This window comes from Salmo salar, chromosome 24 (genome assembly GCF_965601325.2).
Source record: "Salmo salar chromosome 24, fSalSal1, whole genome shotgun sequence".
Lineage (NCBI taxonomy): Eukaryota > Metazoa > Chordata > Actinopteri > Salmoniformes > Salmonidae > Salmo > Salmo salar.
Window position 1 is genome coordinate 19,804,721 of NC_138314.1, and position 21,296 is coordinate 19,826,016.

Genomic DNA, 21,296 nt, shown 5'->3' on the forward strand with positions numbered 1-21,296 from the left:
ACTATAATGACTGAATCCATTTAATTACATTTTTCAAATGTTCGGAAGAGGCCATTTCAGCATCCAGTGCCAATGCCATGCGTGGCACTAGTTGGGGAATGGAGTGGGACATAATGTTAAGCAATCTACGTATGTTGTCAGGTTGGTGACAACCAGGAATGAAACCTATTTGGTCTGGATGTATTATTGTTGTAATCACTGCCTCCAAACGTTTAGCCAATATGGAGGTCAAGATTTTACAGAAGTGCAATTGGCCTGTATGAGGCACATTCTGTGGATCTTTAAATGCTTTGTAGATGACAGATATAATCACCTCCTTCCAGCACAGCGGGAGCTCCCCCTTCTGGAGAGCATGGGAATAGGCCCTCTCCAACAGTGGGCTAATGAGGTCAATACAAGTTTTATAAAACTAATTTGAGTAGCTGTCTGATCCAGGACTTTTATTATTATTCAATCTCTTAAGTGTCCTCAATCTTTTCCCTTGTTATGGAAACATCAATGTTTTCTGAGGCAGCTTGATCTATTTTGGGTAAATTAATGGAATCCAAATAGGGATCAATTCTGTTCACATCCCCACATGTCTGTGTTAGAGTACAATATCTTACAGAACTTAGCAAAGGCATCAGATATTTATTTTGGTTTGTACAGAAAGAGTTCATCTTAATTAGTGCTTTTAATTTTCAACCCAGCCTGTTTCCTGAGTTGAGATTTACATTTTAGTCATTTTGCAGACGCTCTTATCCAGAGCGACTTACAGTAATGAATGCATACATTTCATGCATTTTTTTTTTGTACTGGCCCCCTGTGGGAATCGAACCCACAACCCTGGCGTTGCACACACCATGCTGGCATTGCAAAGACCATGCTCTACCAACTGAGCCACAGGGAAGACCAGGGAGATGCCAGAAGTCAACTGGCTCTACTCCCATGATCATAGTATCTGTGTTAAAAATCGTAAGTTTCTTTCTACTTTCTCTCTCAGCAATCCAACTAGTACTCTCTTCGCCTCATTTAGCTGTGTTAGATTTTCAGCTATCGCCATCTGTGATTGTTCTAGACCTTCTATTTTCTTCTCAAATTCTAAACATTTGGTCACCAGCTTGTTCAAGGTTTTAGAAAAATAAATAATTTTACCCATCAATATCACCTTAGATGCCTCCCATAGGGTTGTAGGAGAAATCTCTGCTGTATCATTGAATTCAATGAATTTCATAACCTCTGTCCTGATGTAGTCTTGGAAGCCAGTGTCCCCTACCAACGAGGTGTTGAGCCTCCAGCGATTTGCTGAGGTATTCCTTTCTATGTCCCACATTATAGAGACTGGGGCATGGTTACTGAGAGTTATACTATGAATCTTACAGTCCAGATCCCTATGGGATTTGTTTTTAGATACCAAAAATCTTTAGTTTTACTGGAGTATGACAATTGGGTACTTTTTCCACCACTGGTAATACAAAATAATGTTTTGATCTGCTGCTCTGCTAAGTAGCTAGTTAAAGTGTAGTCTGTGGCTAGCTAAGCCATTGAAAGCGGACCTTAGAAGTACAAAACTGTATTCAATTATATTCAATACAGCAGATGATTTCATCACGGATTGGACAAAGGTCTCTGATCACGCTGGTCAGTAGTTGACAGTGTAGGCTAGAGGTTATGTGTAGGAACTTCTTGCAGGAATTAGTCTTGCTGAAGTATTCTTTGTTGCTAATTAGCATTTCACATTTTGAGTAAATTGTGGCGAATGTATTGATAAAACGCACCTTGTCTGAGAGAGAATTACGAGGTTAACAAAACGTCACGCCAAGGTAAGCCTACACCAAACACACCCTTAATTTGAAGTGTTTATACAATTCACGATGTGAAAAATGAATGGCTGAAAAAACATTGGAACCATTTCGGTGTTTTTATGGGTATTATGACGCGTTCACTGTGGCGGACTGAACGAACTAGAGGCAACTAATTTCCGGTTTTTAGGACTACAAACTGACGAGCTCTGTTGAGACGGCTGTTACTTTTTTAATGTATGTATTAATATAATTTAGTCTGTTTGATATGATAAACAAACGTTTACTGCAATTTGCTCTGTGCTTGTCATTGCTCAGTTTGCAAAGTGCACATGATGTGAAGATGTCAGCAGGGACCGACGCGCAAAACGCCAACTTCTGCCACAGGACGAGTTTCACTGGACTTGGACACACGCGCCTAAGCTTCCTCCGAAATATGGTCGGGACTCATACATTGACGTTATATGTGAGCGAATGGTCAGAGAAGCAGCTTGTAAAATGCTCAATTAACGACGACCCTGTAGCCACTGCCAGTTACCTGTATCTTTGCCGCCAAACGCGCTGGGAGAGCCTCGTGGAATTATCCCTCTTCAATATCAGGGCGTTGTTGAGTCCAGACAACCTGTGTCCACTGAGTCCTGTCGATGGATTTATCAAACAGACGAAAAGTGACCCATTGGAGCAACAATATATTTCGGGTCCAAAATCCCGTAGGAAACGCGCGTGGGTATTTCCTGGGACACTTTGGTGTGGCACTGGAAGCAAAGCGATTGACTACAAACAGTTAGGTGAGTAGAATAATATTTACACTTCACACCCTGTCATGTTATATCAAAGTGGCCTATAACATAGGCTACAGCTAATTTGTTTCAAAGTTGGGAAAGCTTTCTGTTTTTTAAACCATATTTGGGCTGCTTCATAATGTAATGTATAGTGAAAACAAGAGCCATAAGGATAGCTGTTTCTGGACAACATATGGCAAAGTCACACACAGAGGACAGAATTAATAACAAACAAAAAGGATCTAGCCTCAAATTGGGCACAGGGCACAACCTTAAAGATTTATGAGTTGAATTTGCCCAGACTTGAAAGAAATGTGAATGCTTTACCTGTAACGTAATTCTCAATTCCATATCTTTAACCTTAATCTTTATTTTTCTCTCATTCGTTTATAGTTTGCACATATGCACTCTTCACTTTATCATTCCTTATCCCTATTTGTCTCTAGCCTATTTGATCAGGACAACTCCTTGGAGTTGCCATGTGTGTAATGTAGGCCTACTTCTGTTCCAGCAAGCACTATATCACATCTTACTTATTGATCTATAACATTAGTACTTGGTGCTACTGCTGACCACCCACTGTAGCAATTAGAGGTCGACCGATTAATCGGCATGGCCGATTCATTAGGGCCGATTTCAAGTTTTCATAACAATCGGTAATCGTCATTTTTGGACACCGATTACATTGCATTCCATAAGGAATCTGCGTGGCAGGCTGACCACCTGTTACACGAGTGCAGCAAGGAGCCAAGGTAAGTTGCTAGCTAGCATCTTATCTTATAAAAACAATCAATCTTCACATAATCACTAGTTAACTACGCATGGTTGATGATATTACTAGGTTAACTAGCTTGTCCTGCTTTGCATATAATCAATGCGGTGACTTTTAATTTATCATCGAATCACAGTCTACTTTGCCAAACGGGGGATGATTTAACAAAAGCGCATTCGTGAAAAAAAGCGCAATTGTTGCACGAATGTACCTAACCATAAACATCAATACCTTTCTTAAAATCAATATACAGAAGTATATTTTTTTAAACCTGCATATTTAGTTAAAAGAAATTCATATTATCAGGCAATATTAACTAGGGAAATTGTGTCACTTCTCTTGCGTTCAGTGCAAGCAGAGTGAGGGTACATGCAACAGTTTGGGCCGCCTGGCTCTTTGCGAACTAATTTTACATAATTATGACATTACATTGCACAACCTTCAATGTTATAGCAATATTTAGACTCAGGGTTGCTGCCCGTTTGATAAAATACGGAACGGTTCCGTATTTCACTGAAAGAATAAACGTTTTATTTTCTAAATGATAGTTTCCGGATTTGACCATATTAATGACCAACGGCTCGTATTTCTGTGTTATTTATATTATAATTAAGTCTATGATTTGATAGAGCAGTCTGACTGAGCGGTGGTAGGTGGCAGCAGGCTCGTAAGCATTCATTCAAACTTTACTGCGTTTGCCAGCAGCTCTTAGCAATGCTTGCTTCACAGCACTGTTTATGACTTCAAGCCTATCAACTCCCGAGATTAGGCTGGCAATACTAAAGTGTCTATAAGAATATCCAATAGTCAAAGGTATATGAAATACAAATGGTATAGAGAGAAATAGTCGACACGTCATAATTCCTATAATGACTATAACCTAAAACTTCTTAACTGGGATATTGAAGAACTGGGAATATTGAACCACCAGCTTTCATATGTTCTCATGTTCTGAGCAAGGAACTTAAACGTTAGCTTTTTTACATGGCACATATTGCGCTTTTACTTCCTTCTCCAACACTGTTATGATTTTAACGCCGATACCGGCGTTGAAAAATCATAATCGGTCGGCCTCTAGTAGCAATGTGTCATTACACATGAAATGTGTATTTAATGATCTGAGAGACTTATTTAGTCTCTCCACTGTTTGTTTCTTGTTGTAGGAATGTTTGAGCGAGCAGACAGGTGCTGCCGTGAGCATGACCACTGCAGTAACACTATCCCCTCCTTCACAGTGAACTATGGTGTTTTCAATCCCAACTTCTTCACCATCTCACACTGTGACTGTGACCAAAGGTGAGCCTCAATGTGTAGCCCCTGGGCAGCATCCATCACATTCCAGGGATGACACAGACATACATTCCAGTCCCCTGAAGGGGAACTCCTTAGAACTATAACTCAATACTGTTCAATAAAGACAGACTTTTTATTATGCTGACTTTTATTTTTCAGGGGTATGGTGCATGGCTCATCTGCTAACTGATAGGTGTTTTTCTTTTCTGGAATGTCGGGTAGAGTGTGCCATTGTACCAATGATACAATATCAGATCATTTGATTCAGTGCTTTAGAGTACAAATTCTAGTCTAACTTGAGAGTCAGGATAAAATATATATTTTTTTTTCTTCCACTCAGTAAAACTGTAAATATGCTATAGGCTTAAAGCTGCAATATGTAACTCTTTGGGCAACCCGACCAAATTCAAATCGAAATGTGAGTTATAGATCTGTCATTCTAATTGAAATTAAGTCTAAGAAGCGCTATATCTGTTCTATGTGGGATATTTCTATGCTTCCCGTTCTGAAGTTTTGTTTTTTGTTTTTGCATCTATTACTTATGGTTTTGTACACCAGCTTCAAACAGCTGAAAATACAATATTTTGTGTTATGGAAAATATATTTCACAGCAGTTTAGATGGTACACAATTTAGATGGAACAAGGATTCTCTACACTATGCTTGCTTCTTTTGTCACATAAAGCAAGTCGTTTTTTGCAACAAGGAAATGGCGGTGTGATTTCTGCATAGTGCATTGTTAAATGGCACCCCAATTTGGATTACCACAATGCATGCACCAATAAAATAAGGTGAATGAAAAAAGTCACACTTCCCCATAAAAAAGACGTAGTCCCCACAGTGACTGTACGAACATATCCCAACCAGAAGCCATGGATTACAGGCAACATCCGCACCGAGCTAAAAGCTAGAACTGCCGCTTTCAAGAAGCGAAACACTAATCCAGACGCTTATAAGAAACCCCGCTATGCCCTCAGATGAACCATCAAACAGGCAAAGCGTCAATACAGGACTAAGATTGAATCTTACTACACCGGCTCTGACACTCGTCGGATGTGGCACGGCTTGCAAACTATTACGGACTACAAAGGGAAACCCAGCCGCGAGCTACCCAGTGAAGCGAGCCCACCAGACGAGCTAAATGCCTTTTATGGTCGCTTCGAGGTAAGCAACGCTGAAGCATGCATGAGAGCATCAGCTGTTCCGGAGGACTGTGTGATCACGCTTTCTGTAGCCGATGTGAGCAAGTCCTTTTAAACAGGTCAACATTCACAAGGCCGCGGGGCCAGATGCATTATCAGGGCGTGTACTCAGAGCATGCACGGACCAACTGGCAAGTGTCTTCACTGACATTTTCAACCTCTCCCTGACAGTCTGTAATACCTACGTTTCAAGTAGACCACCATAGTCCCTGTGCCCAAGAATGTAAAGGTAACCTGCCTAAATGACTACCGCCCCGTAGCACTCACGTCGGTAGTCATGAAGTGCTTTGAAAGGCTGGTCATGGCTCACATCAACACCATCATCCCGGAAACTCTAGACCCACTCCAATTCACATACCGCCCCAACAGATCCACAGATGACGCAATCTCAATCGCACTCCACAGTGCCCTTTCCCTCCGAGACAAAAGGAACACCTATGTGAGAATGCTGTTCATTGACTACAGCTCAGCGTTCAACACCATAGTGCCCACAAAGCTCATCATTAAGCTAAGGACTATGGGACTAAACACCTTCCTCTGCAACTGGATCCTGGACTTCCTGACGGGCCGCCCCCAGGTGGTAAGGGTAGGCAACAACACATCTACTATGCTGATCCTCAACACCGGAGCCCCTCAGGGGTGCATGCTTAGTCCACTCCTGTACTCCCTGTTCACCCACGACTGCGTGGCCAAGCACGACTCCAACACCATTATGTTCGCTGACGACACAACAGTGGTAGGCTTGATCACCGACAACCTATAGGGAGGAGGTCAGAGACCTGGCAGTGTGGTGCCAGGATAACAGCCTCTCCCTCAATGCGAGCAAGACAAAGGAGATGATCGTGGACTACAGGAAAAGGAGGGCCGAATAGGCCCCCCATTAACATTGACGGGGCTGTAGTGGAGCGGGTCGAGAGCGTCAAGTTCCTTGGTGTCCACATCACCAACAAACTATCATGGTCCAAACACACCAAGACACCCTCAGGAGACTGAAAATATTTGGCATGGGTCCCCAGATCCTCAAAAGGTTATACAGCTGCACCATGGAGAGCATCCTGACCAATTGCATCACCGCCTGGTATGGGAACTGCTTGGCATCCAACTGCAAGGCACTACAGAGGGTAGTGCGTACGGCCCAGTACATCACTGGGGCCAAGCTTCCTGCCATCCAGGACCTATATACTAGGCGGTGTTCAAAGACTCCAGTCATCCAAGTCATAGACTGTTCTCTCTGCTTCCGCACAGCAAGCAGTCCCGGCACGCCAAGTCTAGGTCCAAAAGGCTCCTTAAGAGCTTCTACCCCCAAACCATAAAACTGCTGAACAATTAATCAAATGGCCACCCGGACTATTTACCTTGACCCCCCCCCCCCCTGCTGCTACTCGCTGTTTATTATCTATGCATAGTCACTTTACCCCTACCTACAAGTACAAATTACCTCCACTAACCTGTACGCACATTGACTCAGTCCCGGTACCCCCTGTATATAGGCTCGTTATTGTTATGTAATCTTATTGTGTTATTTTATTTTTTACTTTTATTTTAAAATAAAGTTTTTTAAATAAATATTTTCTTTAACTCCATTTCTTGAACTGCATTGTTGGTTAAGGGCTTTTAAGTAAGCATTTCACGATAAGGTACCTGTTCGGCGCATGTGACAAATAAAATTTGATTTGGCCTGTAAACCAGGTGTTTCCTGTTAGGGTGTAACTAGGCCCTCAAAGAAAGACCTTATGATTTATGTAATGTATTGTCATAAAAAGTACAATTTTAAAGGATAATAAGGTTGGTGGAACCATTCATATAGGGTTCTAGGAAGAAACCATCAAAGATAAAAGCATTCTTTGTAGAACCTTTCATTGACGGTTCTAGGTAGAACCATTTACAGGAGGTTCTATGAAGAACCCTACATAGAAGGTTCTAAGTAAAACCCTCTGCTAAGGGTTGTAACTAGCACCAAAAAGGGTTCCCCTATGGGAACAAACCGAAGAAATCTAGAAGGTTCTACTTAGAACCTTTTTAGGGTGAGCAATAATTGCCCATCTCTTTCAGGACTCCTAATCAGGCACTTTGGAGATCTAAGTGAGGTGTCAACTCCTAGCTCTGAGTTGCCACAGAACACAAGACAGATGTTTGTGTAGTACGCTTATACTCTGATTAATTTCCTTTATGCATGAGTGCCAGACAGACAATGTAGTCTCGTTCTCCTCCCAGGTTTAACTGACAAGGTCATACACAGTATTCATTCCACAGTAAGCACTAGAGCCCTGCACAGACATGAATTTTAAGCCATACCCATGCCCGTGACATTCAGGCCCTACCGTACCGTACCCAGGCCCGATTTGCTTATGCCAAATTTAGGGCCCAGCCATGCCCGAAATCAGAAATAAATTATTTCGTTAGTAAATCCATTAGCTGCTCCACTCTGTCACTACAGCTCTCCTACCGAAGCTAATGGAGGAAGTTATTTCTGATTTCGCGCTTCAGGCAGGGCCTTAAATTTATCAGAAGCAATCAGGCCTGAACGTCGCGGTCATTGGTAGGGCTCAGGCTTAAAATGCATGCCTGTGAAGGGCTCTAAAGCAGAGCACGTCCATGGCTCGGCTTCAAAATGTTAGTGATTAATTTAGTGATACCCGAGCCCTGCCTGTGCTCTAGTTATGAATCAACAGGCCCTACCCGGCCCTAAACCGATGTATAAGCACCAAGTAGTTACATAATTGGATGTATAGCACGTCACTTCATGTTTCCTCGTAAGCAATTTAAATCTTCCTGTAAAATCATGTCATGTTTTGACTTGTCACTTCTCCCTGTGAATACCAAGCAACAGCGATATGTGGCTCTGTTGGACACATTGACATTAAAGAAATGATGGGAAACATCAACTATTCAATAATAATAAGTGTTATACAACACAGTGTGATTTGCGCTCGCTGACAACATGCCAAGTTTGCCAACCTATTTGAACTATTCCTTGGGTGAGAGATCCCTGATTTGATGTTTAAGCTTAAAACAGCACTGGTAAGCTTAGGACAACTGACGACTTAAAGGGACATTTCTAGAATGTTAAACTTCATATTCATTATTTCGAGCAGCACCCCAACGTCAACATATGTTCAAATAGCGCGTTTCTATGTTTTGTAGTGGAAGATAAGTGTTTACAATGACATCATCGGTGTGTATCATGTAATTTTAAGCAATTATGCATTGCCTACTAATTGGTTGATGGTCATTGGAAACGCTTATATTCCTCTTTTTTTTTTTTTACTACGACACATAGAAACACACCATTTTCACATATGTTGGGGTGGGGCTGGAGATGATGAATATGAAGTTCAACATTTTAGAAATTTCCCTTTAATGCCACGGTCTTGGCATTACCTACCCTTCTTTCTGTTGTCATCAGGTTTCGCCAGTGCCTCCAGCGTGTAAATGATACCATCTCCAATATGGTGGGCTTCAGCTTCTTCAACCTCCTCAAGATGCCCTGCTTTGAGTTCACTCCCAGGAGTCAATGCACTGAGCTTAACTGGTGGGGAATGTGAGTACTGTCTGTCAGAAATAATTTTGTGTATGTACGTGATATTGTCCTGATCAAGTCTTTACAGTACATGGACTTTGTTCTATAATACTGTAATAACTGTGATAAGGATAGTAATATGGGACATGCTATTGTTTCACCCAAAAAATGTAATAAGGATCATATGATGGGCAATTGAAACTGCAGCAGAAACTCTCCAGTTTTAACTGAGATGCTTGTGATAACTTGCCTGATATCCAGCCCCCTCACTCTTCCTCCAGACACCACATTTCCCTGGTCCATCCCAGCAAAACATTGAAAATTAAAAGTAATTCCCTGTATTTAAAATACGCAGTGAAACTTGTTTAGGTTGTATTAGATAATTCATTACTGTATGTTTTTTTTCCCCCGATATGAAATATACAGTGACTCTGAAATTACAAATAATACAACCAGTAAGCTAACGTACACAAAATTAGGGAAATGTTGTGAAAAATACAGAGACTTATGGCCAGTGTTGTGGGTAACGTGTTCCAAAGTAAAGCGTTACAATAATACTATTATTTTGAGCTAACAAGTAATATAATAAAATACTGTTCCAATTTGAAGTAATAATACTACAGTTACTGATCAAAGATAGGTTGTTGTTACTTTTGTTACCCTTCCCATTACAGTTATGGATCCAAATAAATATTTGTGATTATTAGTCCCTCTCTGTTGGCGTAATATTTAAAAATCCCCCCGTCCCAGTATTGTTTTCTTCCTAGTCTGACGTCCTCTCACCAAGTTCCTGTTTACGAACGCACTACTACAAACTGCTTTAGTGAGGGCGATGAACGTTAAAACGTTGAGTTTCAGTGTGGAAGTACTCCCATTACTTGTGGCCTTTTTTTTCCCCCTCCCGCACAGTTTGTAATAGTAAAAAAAAAAACTGTCTTTCTATTTGTGCAAATAAACTAAACTTTGATTTGGTGTGAGGACAAAATTAGAAGAATATAACCTTAAAACATAAACTGTACCCAGGCATGAAAAAACACTTCACTGCTAGAAACACAACTTCCAATCTCTTGAAGCACCTGCAAAAGCAACACGCCAAGACAAAACTCATAGCGGAAAACCCCTGAGGCCCGATTGCTGCTGAAGAGGACTATGTAGGCCTACCTCCTCCAAACAACCAAGGCTTGATTTTAATCGTTCAAAATGACAGGCTTTAGCCCAGGGAGAGGTGAACAAGCTTGTAGCTTGGTATGTAGTGGATTTTGTGTCTGTCATTATTAGGTTACTTGTGTTAGTGTATAGGCCTAAGTAACATAAGGTTTACATTGAGTGAGGGCGCACAATATTTTGGGGTGTAAGTGATTACTTTTCCCAGGGAGTGATAAGTAAAGTAATATGTTACTGTTGATGGACGTAACGAGTAATAGGTAATACATTAATTATTTTGAGTAACGACCCCAACACTGCCTATGAGTTTATGAAAGGATTCTCTCTTGGCATGTTTGGCCTGTCTAATAAGTACATTTTTGCTCTGTGCAGGTGCAAGGTGGCCAAGGTGGCCCCATATGCAGTCTTCAAAAATCCCAAAGATTACACCATCAACCGCATGACAAGTAAACATGGTGGCAGCAGTGACCCCGAAACGTCAGCAGGCACCGGGGAAAACCTGGTTACAGTGAAACCCTTGTCTAGCCCAACCAGGTTAATCCCCAAAGGGAACCGTTCCAAGCTATTTGACCCCTCACGGGACTGTGTTCCAAGAGGTCCTCCCAGAGGAGACACCTTCCAGCTCAAGCACAGGAAAGGGAAAGGATGCAGCAGGGGCAAGAAAACATTCACAACTCAAACAACCACAAGTCAAACACAGACCAGCACGCCCTTAATACAGACAACTGCATCCCTGATATCGAGGAGTGCATCACAAAAACAGAAAACCACACCCACAACTCAGAGAACTGCTTCGAAAATGATTACAACCACATCTCAGGTAAAAATGAAAAAAACTGATACACAAAAGACTGGATCAAGAACTGAAAAAATGATCTCGCATCAAAATCAAGCTACACCAAATAAAAAAACACGGTCACGACAGAGGACATCATCCACAACAATGCAGAGGGCTACATCAACACCAAAGCCTTCACCTCATCCACAGACAACAACTTTAACAACCACAACTCTTATACCCAAAAGTCCCAAACTCCCAAAGGTTCTTAGGAAACTTCATCGTTGTGGGCCTCCAAGAGGAGATGCCTTTCAGCCTCGCCGCTGGAGGGGGGAACGAGGCAAAGCCTGTTTGGAACAGATAACTACAACACCAACGACCATATCCTCAGCAAACAAGACTGCATCTCCAACCCAGAGGAGAATATCTCAAACTCATAGAACAATGCCCTCAAATAAGAGAACAACATCTGCAACTGTGATGACTTCATCTACCCTTTGGAAGAACACAATTACTAAGAGGACCGCCTCCTCAAAGCTAAGGACCACACCTCTAATACAAACCCCTACTGAGAGTGCACCATCTATGACAACAGGTAGTAGTTTTGTGTTTCTCCATGAGCCCACTATCAGTCTGGTAACTGGCCAGCCTGCAACTGCCCCAAGCTTTAATTTGACTTTTTAGGAAAAGCTTGATGATGCCATTCTAGATATACAGTGCCCTCCATAATTATTGGGACAGTGAAGCATTTATTTTTATTTTGGCTCAGTACTCCAGCACTTTGGATTAGAAATGATACAATGACTATGAGGTTAAAGTGCAGATAATAGTTAACCCATTTTAGGGGACCAAAAGTATTGGGACAAATTTACTTATGTGTATTAAAGTATTCAAAAGTTTAGAATTTGGTCCCATATTCATAGCACACAATGACTACATCAAGCTTGTGACTCTACAAATGTGTTGGATGCATTTTCTGTTTGTTTTGGTTATGTTTCAGATTGTTTTGTGCCCAATAGAAATTTATGGGAAAATGTAGTGTCATTTTGGAGTCACTTTTATTGTAAATAAGAATAGTATATGTTTCTAAACACTTCAACAGTCATTTGGATGCTACCATAATTAAAGATAATCCTGAATGAATCCTGAATGAATCATGAATAATGTTGAGTGAGTTACGGACGCACAAATACAGTGAGGGGGAAAAAGTATTTGATCCCCTGCTGATTTTGTACGTTTGCCCACTGACAAAGAAATGATCAGTCTAATTTTAATGGTAGGTTTATTTGAACAGTGAGAGACAGAATAACAACAAAAAAATCCATAAAAACGCATGTCAAAAATGTTATAAAATGATTTGCATTTTAATGAGGGAAATAAGTATTTGACCCCCTCTCAATCAGAAAGATTTCTGGCTCCCAGGTGTCTTTTATACAGGTAATGAGCTGAGATTAGGAGCACACTCTTAAAGGGAGTGCTCCTAATCTCAGCTTGTTACCTATATAAAAGACACCTGTCCACAGAAGCAATCAATCAATCAGATTCTAAACTCTCCACCATGGCCAAGACCAAAGAGCTCCCCAAGGATGTCAGGGACAAGATTATAGACCTACACAAGGCTGGAATGGGCTACAAGACCATCGCCAAGCAGCTTGGTGAGGTGACAACAGTTGGTGCGATTATTCGCAAATGGAAGAAACACAAACGAACTGTCAATCTCCCTCGGCCTGGGGCTCCATGCAAGATCTCACCTCGTGGAGTTGCAATGATCATGAGAACGGTGAGGAATCAGCCCAGAACTACACGGGAGGATCTTGTCAATGATCTCAAGGCAGCTGGGACCATAGTCACCAAGAAAACAATTGGTAACACACTACGCCGTGAAGGACTGAAATCCTGCAGCGCCCGCAAGGTCCCCCTGCTCAAGAAAGCACATATACATGCCCATCTGAAGTTTGCCAATGAACATCTGAATGATTCGAGGACAACTGGTGAAAGTGTTGCGGTCAGATGAGACCAAAATGGAGCTCTTTGGCCTCAACTCGCCGTGTTTGGAGGAGGAGGAATGCTGCCTATGACCCCAAGAATACCATCCCCACCGTCAAACATGGAGGTGGAAACATTATGCTTTGGGGGTGTTTTTCTGCTAAGGGGACAGGACAACTTCACCGCATCAAAGGAATGATGGACGGGGCCATGTACCGTCAAATCTTGGGTGAGAACCTCCTTCCCTCAGCCAGGGCATTGAAAATGGGTCGTGGATGGGTATTCCAGCATGACAATGACCCAAAACACACGGCCAAGGCAACAAAGGAGTGGCTCAAGAAGAAGCACATTAAGGTCTTGGAGTGGCCTAGCTAGTCTCCAGACCTTAATCCCATAGAAAATCTGTGGAGGGAGCTGAAGGTTCGAGTTGTCAAACGTCAGCCTCGAAACCTTAATGACTTGGAGAAGATCTGCAAAGAGGAGTGGGACAAAATCCCTCCTGAGATGTGTGCAAACCTGGTGGCCAACTACAAGAAACGTCTGACCTCTGTGATTGCCAACAAGGGTTTTGCCAGTACTAAGTCATGTTTTGCAGAGGGGTCAAATATTTATTTCCCTCATTAAAATGCAAATCAATTTATAACATTTTTCACATGCGTTTTTCTGGATTGTTTTGTTATTCTGTCTCTAACTGTTCAAATAAACCTACCATTAAAATTATAGACTGATCATTTCTTTGTCAGTGGGCAAACGTACAAAATCAGCAGGGGATCAAATACTTTTTCCCCTCGCTGTATCATACCCCCAAGACATTCCAACCTCTCACTGTTACAATAACGGGGGAGGGTAGCATTTTTTTAAAGGGGGGTGGGTATGATATTTGTGGGTCTAATTTTCTCACTCATCATTATTCACAATTTAATTTAGGATTATCTGTAATCATGATAGCATCCACATTAATGTAGAAGTGTTGGGAAAACATTCTATTCTTACTTACAATAAAAGTGACTCCAAAATGACACAATGCATTATTTACCATTCATTTCTCTTGGGCAAAAGATTATCTGAAACATAACAAACAGAAAATGCATCCAACACATTTGTAGAGTCACAAGCTTGATGTAGTCAAAAGAAGAAAAATGCCTCACTGTCCCAATAATTACAAAGGACACTAACTTACTGCATGTCATGACTCAGCTAGCTTCAGTATGTTCTGTTTGTTCTGTGTTACAGATAATATGCTTCTTTGTGGCACCCTCAAGCATTTGGATGAATGTAAATACAAAATTCCCCCTTCAGAGAAGAGATATGATCTCCACAACATGGGATCAAAGACTGTGTACCATTGTGATTGCACCCACAGGTGAGAAAGTATCCGTACAGTACAATGCAGTGACGCTTATTTTTATGAGCATGGCCTTATTTCTATTACAGCATATTGGATGACTGTCATTCATATCCCATTCACCCAGCTCAATGTAACATCGATAGGTTTAGGCTACTACATGATACAAACATTTTAACTATACCTATCATGAGGTTGCTACAACCTAGCCTATGAATGAAAGTTTTCAATGTAGGTGCACAGGGCGAGAGAAGCATTTGAGTCAAGGTGACACATTAAATACTGCCTGGCACACTCTTACCTGCATCTAGCAGATCTAGGGTGTAATCATTAGGCCAACAGTTGCAAACTAAAGTTTCTATTGGACAAATTCAGGTATGTTTATCCCCGTACCGTTTGCTTCCGTTTTAAGAAAAAAAAATTCAACAGAATGGGCGGAATAAATACACCCTTGATCACACGCTAACCGTTCACTTTCATAGCAGCCACATACAAACAGATTGATAATTTTGCTCATTGTATAATTCCTTTTCGAATCTACGCACTCTCCTCCTCTCACCTTTTCCCTTCGCTTGTGGACTTCAGTGCACAACACATCAGCTGTCTGTGACCAGGCGGAAAAACCTTTCCAACCCAAACCTTCATATCATAACCGCTACACACAGCCTACATCGTTGTCACCATATTAGCTAATGTCATACCAAGTCAACATAGCTACTATAACTAACGTGTTTGTAAAGCCGCTACAATCATGCAGAACAGTACAGTCAGCAAGCAGTTTAGCAGCTACACCGGTGGGCCACGGTGACAATAAATTATAAAACCAAAAACTTACCTTGACTTGGAAGAGTTCCAGTGTTGGATAGCCATACCCAGCTAGCTAACATAGCATCCCTCTCTGTTTGTGCCAGGTGTTTGAATAGGCTAAACTAGCAAGTTGTATTCACTAGCTAAGTGAAGGTGAATAAAAATACAATGAAATAAAGCTAGCTCTCTCTCTTGCTTTTCCTTCAAAACTTTTCAACTATTGTCTTTCTCTCTTTGAGTCAACTACTACTCACAACTTTATGTACTGCAGCGCTAGCTATCTGTAGTTTATGCTTTCAGTACTAGATTCATTCTCTGATCCTTTGATTGGGTGGACAACATGTCAGTTCATGCTGCAAGAGCTCTGATTGGTTGGAGAACGTTGTCATAATTACTGTGTAAGTCTATGGAAGGTGGTGAGAACCATGAGCCTCCTAGGTTTTGTATTGAAGTCAATGTAGTGGACTGGTCGATTGTTTGGTCGGTAGGCTGTTGGTCGACCAATATTATTCTATTTTGAGCAGTAGCAAATATGTATTTATTTTTTTATGGCACACGAGTCTGATTCAGTGAACTAATCCATTGCGGATGCCGGGGGATGGCACAGTTTTAGAAGGTCAGAGTGGCTAAAATGCACAATGTTCTTCGCTCTCCAGAATGCGCAAAATCATTGTTTCATAACTTCATTGCATGAATTGTTTGGCTTGATTTTTATTGTCTATCAATTCCCCATGACATATCACCAGTAGTAGCCTACATTTACCGTTAATTCCTATCATTTCTAATCTACAATGTTTGTTTGCATATGTTAATTTCTGTTAATGCATTCAATATATTATTATTCCAGTCTTTTACCGTTCTCATTGTCAGAGTGGACACATTGTTTGTAGAGCACACAACCTATGCTACACTTGTGAGAAACAAGTTCCATTCCATTTACAAGTTTTGTCAATTTAGTCATTGTCTTTTGTTTGGAGCGCTGCTGTCAATGTTGAGTAAGGAAGCACACTGATTATGCATAGAAGTAGACCTATAGGCTACTTGGCCTGCATGCAAATGTAGGCATATAAATGTACTGATTTGGGGATCTAATAGTATTTCTGATTGGCTTAACACACCACCTCTAATGAGCTGTGGAGGTTCTCAAAGTAATGTTTTCTTCACCTCAAACAGCAAGCAAACAAAGTCGGGTATTACATACACATTGAAAATGACAATAGTTCCTCAAAGTATTTGAAAAATATCCCTTTCGATAACCAGTGTGAAAGGGAAAAATGTTATGCTCTGATCCAGTGGAAACAGTCCTAAAATACAGTGCCTTGCGAAAGTATTCGGCCCCCTTGAACTTTTCGACCTTTTGCCACATTTCAGGCTTCAAACATAAAGATATAAAACTGTAATTTTTTGTGAAGAATCAACAACAAGTGGGACACAATCATGAAGTGGAACGAAATTTATTGGATATTTCTAACTTTTTTAACAAATAAAAAACTGAAAAATTGGGTGTGCAAAATTATTCAGCCCCTTTACTTTCAGTGCAGCAAACTCTCTCCAGAAGTTCAGTGAGGATCTCTGAATGATCCAACGTTGACCTAAATGACTAATGATGATAAATAGAATCCACCTGTGTGTAAAGTCTCCGTATAAATGCACCTGCTCTGTGATAGTCTCAGAGGTCCGTTTAAAGCGCAGAGAGCATCATGAAGAACAAGGAACACACCAGGCAGGTCCGAGATACTGTTGTGGAGAAGTTTAAAGCCGGATTTGGATACAAAAAGATTTCCCAAGCTTTAAACATCCCAAGGAGCACTGTGCAAGCGATAATATTGAAATGGAAGGAGTATCAGACCACTGCAAATCTACGAAGACCCGGCCGTCCCTCAACTTTCAGCTCATACAAGGAGATGACTGATCAGAGATGCAGCCAAGAGGCCCATGATCACTCTGGATGAACTGCAGAGATCTACAGCTGAGGTGGGAGACTCTGTCCATAGGACAACAATCAGTCGTATACTGCACAAATCTGGCCTTTATGGAAGAGTGGCAAGAAGAAAGACATTTCTTAAAGATATCCATATAAAGTGTCGTTTAAAGTTTGCAACTAGCCACCTGGGAGACACACCAAACATGTGGAAGAAGGTGCTCTGGTCAGATGAAACCAAAATCGAACTTTTTGGCAACAATGCAAAACGTTATGTTTGGCGTAAAAGCAACACAGCTCATCAACCTGAACACATCATCCCCACTGTCAAACATGGTGGTGGCAGCATCATGGTTTGGGCCTGCTTTTCTTCAGCAGGTGCAGGGAAGATGGTTTAAATTGATGGGAAGATGGATGGAGCCAAATACAGGACCATTCTGGAAGAAAGCCTGATGGAGTCTGCAAAAGACCTGAGACTGGGACGGAGATTTGTCTTCCAACAAGACAATGATCCAAAACATAAAGCAAAATCTACAATGGAATGGTTCACAAATAAACATATCCAGGTGTTAGAATGGCCAAGTCAAAGTCCAGACCTGAATCCAATCGAGAATCTGTGGAAAGAACTGAAAACTGCTGTTCACAAACGCTCACCATCCAACCTCACTGAGCTCGAGCTGTTTTGCAAGGAGGAATGGGCAAAAATGTCAGTCTCTCGATGTGCAAAACTGATAGAGACATACCCCAAGCGACTTACAGCTGTAATCGCAGCAAAAGGTGGCGCTACAAAGTATTAACTTAAGGGGGCTGAATAATTTAGCACGGCCAATTTTTCAGTTTTTTAATTGTTAAAAAAGTTTGAAATATCCAATAAATTTCGTTCCACTTCATAATTGTGTCCCACTTGTTGTTGATTCTTCACAAAAAATTACAGTTTTATATCTATATATTTGAAGCCTGAAATGTGGCAAAAGGTCGAAAAGTTCAAGGGGGCCGAATACTTTCGCAAGGCACTGTAAGTCTACCTGACGAGTCTGTCCCGAGCTTACTGGTGTGGGAAACTCTGGGGGCCCAGAATATTTTGTGTTACAAGTCTGCTAGTGTGAGCTTCGGGCTGGACCCAAGTTGATCGTTGATACAATGTTTAAAGTTCGTTGCAGACAGGCCATGCATAGCCAATGTGATTTATGGGAGATTTTGTTTTTATTTGTTGGCTTTATGTAGGTTTGTATAATTTTCATTTAGAGTTGGATAGAATTTTTGATTAATCACATCCCAATGAATTTGAGATGCAAAGACGTTATTTATCAATTAAATGAAACTGTAACACAAATGTTCATATGAAAACCATAACTGGCACGCTGATCGGTAGAAATTGTAAGACAAATTTGCATTCCACATGAAAATAGTTGCAGACTCTTAGTGTAGCCTATTACCGGCAACTTCAGGAGAGTAAATGGCAGAACCTGCGAAAGCCAGTAGGAGCGGGAGGAGGTTGGTCTGGTCAGCTTTTTATTTTCTGATGATCTTAATCTCTGCTCCCTCTTGAGTCATTTGTGTCTTATTTCATCAAACAGCATCAGACAAGCATATAGTTGATTTTATTAAAACACAGGGTGGGTCTATATATGGAAAAATACATGTTTAAAAAAAAAAAAGTCAACCAATCGAGTGGTCGAAAGAACAGACGACTTTTGGTCACCAAGATTTTTTTGCTGTAGGGGACAGCCCTACAATGTACCTAGAGGAGGACGGGAGCTAGCTGTCCTCCGGCTCCACCATGGTGCTACCCTACAGAGGGCTGTTGAGGCTACTGTAGACCTTCATTGCAAAACAGTGTGTTTTAATCAATTATTTGGTGACATGAATATATTTAGTATAGTTTTATCTGAAAAGGATAACTTTTTTTGTATGTTTCACTATTTCTGTTTTTATGGAATTCACTGAGGAGGATGGTCCTCCCCTTCCTCCTCTGAGGAGCCTCCACTGGTACAATGTATCCTGAGCACTTTGTCACTAAAATGGACTGTGTTAAAGTATCTTGCAGCTGCCTTAAATAACTAAGGGTTAGAGGGTTAGGGCCTGCTGGGTTAGATAACTACGCAAGATGGACGCAAACATGTTACCACATATTGCCTTTCTGATAGTGTTTGTCTTTCTCTTAACCTTTTCTCCTCATCCACTGGCTGTCTCCCTGGAGCACTGGTCTCCTCTGTCCCTCTATCTTTCTCCATCACATTTCAGGCTGGCTGATCAGATCAGACACTTGGAGAAGACCACAATTCTCCAATCGCTCCTGCAGGACTTTGTATCTCTATCCTGCTTCAACATGCCAAGTGTGAAAGACTGTCATGGAGGGAAAAGGTTGGTGGCTCAAATTCAAAGGATGATAGATTTGCAATGAGCCACAACTTTTTCAATGGATCTCTTCACAAGGCTAATTGTTCATTGTTACATTACATGCAATGTGTCAGTGTCTTACCTACTGTCAATCTAATAACAATAATCCTTAGTGAAACTGTGCATGTGCCTGTCGGTTCAAGTATTTATATATTTTTCTTTGTTCTCTTGCTGTAGCTGTACTGCTGGATTTTCCCAAGCCACTGACCTAATTCAAGTCCTTAAAAGCATGGAGGAAAGAGGAAGACTTATTGCTCAGAGCACAAGTAAAGACTCAAAAAGAGGGACTCCTATTCGCCTCAACAAGCGATGTCTGAGGATCATTGAGTCCAAGAAGCCTTGACTGATGATTCCCAAACATCAGCACCTTTAAGTACCAGTTACTAGAATGGGAATGCAATGCATCTGTCCAACATCACCCTCTATTGTGGTTTTTAAGATTTTAAGCCTTAAGATGATAAATGTGGCAGAAGGACTTGATTTGCTGCTGTTCGGTATAGGAGGGAATTCCAAATACCTTCCAACTTTTCCCCAAATCTTTGACCTCAACTGTAAATAATGATTCACAACTAGAGTAGTACGGAATTCTTCTGCTGAGGGTACAATGATCCCTGACAACAATTTAATATATTTATATTGAGTCTTTGTACTTCTAGATTAAAACCCTTGAATATTACCAGTCTCTGTTATTTCATTGTCTCACATTACAAGATTCCCTTAAGGTGCATTATTTTTTTAGCCAATTGCATTTCTAAAATTGCTCAAGAGGTGGCACCCTTCTACCTTTAACAGTAAGGTAATTGACATTCACACACTCATTTGTTATTTTTCTTAGTTTTAGTTTGTCATGAATTGATCATGTTGAAGTAAACAGTGTGGGATTTTCACTTCTTACCTAAAGGCTTGAAATGTTAATATTGTGTCAGATGATGATCATCATTTACCTACCTTGTCACTACAATCAGAAAAAGTACAGTAATACTTAAGAAAACAAATGAAACCATGAGTATTAAACAAACCCTGATACAATCTCAGCATTAGTAGGAAGTATGTTTGTTGAAATGTTTGTCGACCAGGAGTCTCCAACAGGTAGATCGCGAGCTACCAGTTGCTCGCAGCCCACCTATGAGTAATTTGCCAATCAATTCTGAAAGTACATGCATATTTTTTCATGTGTTCCATCGCAAACTGTCATAAACATAGCTCCTGCTACTATCCAATCAAAGGCACATTGACATGATCCCACCCCTGGCTTAAACAGGGTTGCCAACTTTTGAAAAAAGCTTGGAGTGAGATTTGTTATGTGAATTTCTTTGCCCCCTGACACAACCCCTATATGTACAATTGTACTGTTTTAAAGCTAATTTCCTGCAATTCTACATATTTTCACATGGCTTAAGCATATGACACTGGTCAGGTGTATTCAGGGTATTTTGAACATTAAATGAACACTCAATTTGACATTGTTACTTTGAGATTTTTAGGGGATGAAATTTAAAGAAGGCTAATATTTTTTAAATTTTTTAGGTGGTTTGACACTTTATTT

The 21,296-nt window shown here is 40.9% G+C and overlaps 1 non-coding gene across 2 annotated transcripts; it reads left to right on the forward strand.

Moving 5' to 3' along the window:
• Window positions 1–1,326: 1,326 nt before the first annotated feature.
• LOC106585295 (uncharacterized) lies at window positions 1,327–20,426 on the forward strand. 2 transcript variants are annotated; one of them, XR_014382519.1, is made up of 8 exons: window positions 1,327–1,802; window positions 2,100–2,569; window positions 4,499–4,631; window positions 9,236–9,370; window positions 10,886–11,886; window positions 14,511–14,640; window positions 19,595–19,714; window positions 19,928–20,426. It is a non-coding gene; the product is annotated as an uncharacterized LOC106585295 (transcript). The 2 variants fall into 2 exon arrangements; XR_014382518.1 differs by lacking the exon at window positions 1,327–1,802 and having other exon boundaries at window positions 1,909–2,569.
• The last annotated feature ends 870 nt before the right edge of the window (window positions 20,427–21,296 follow it).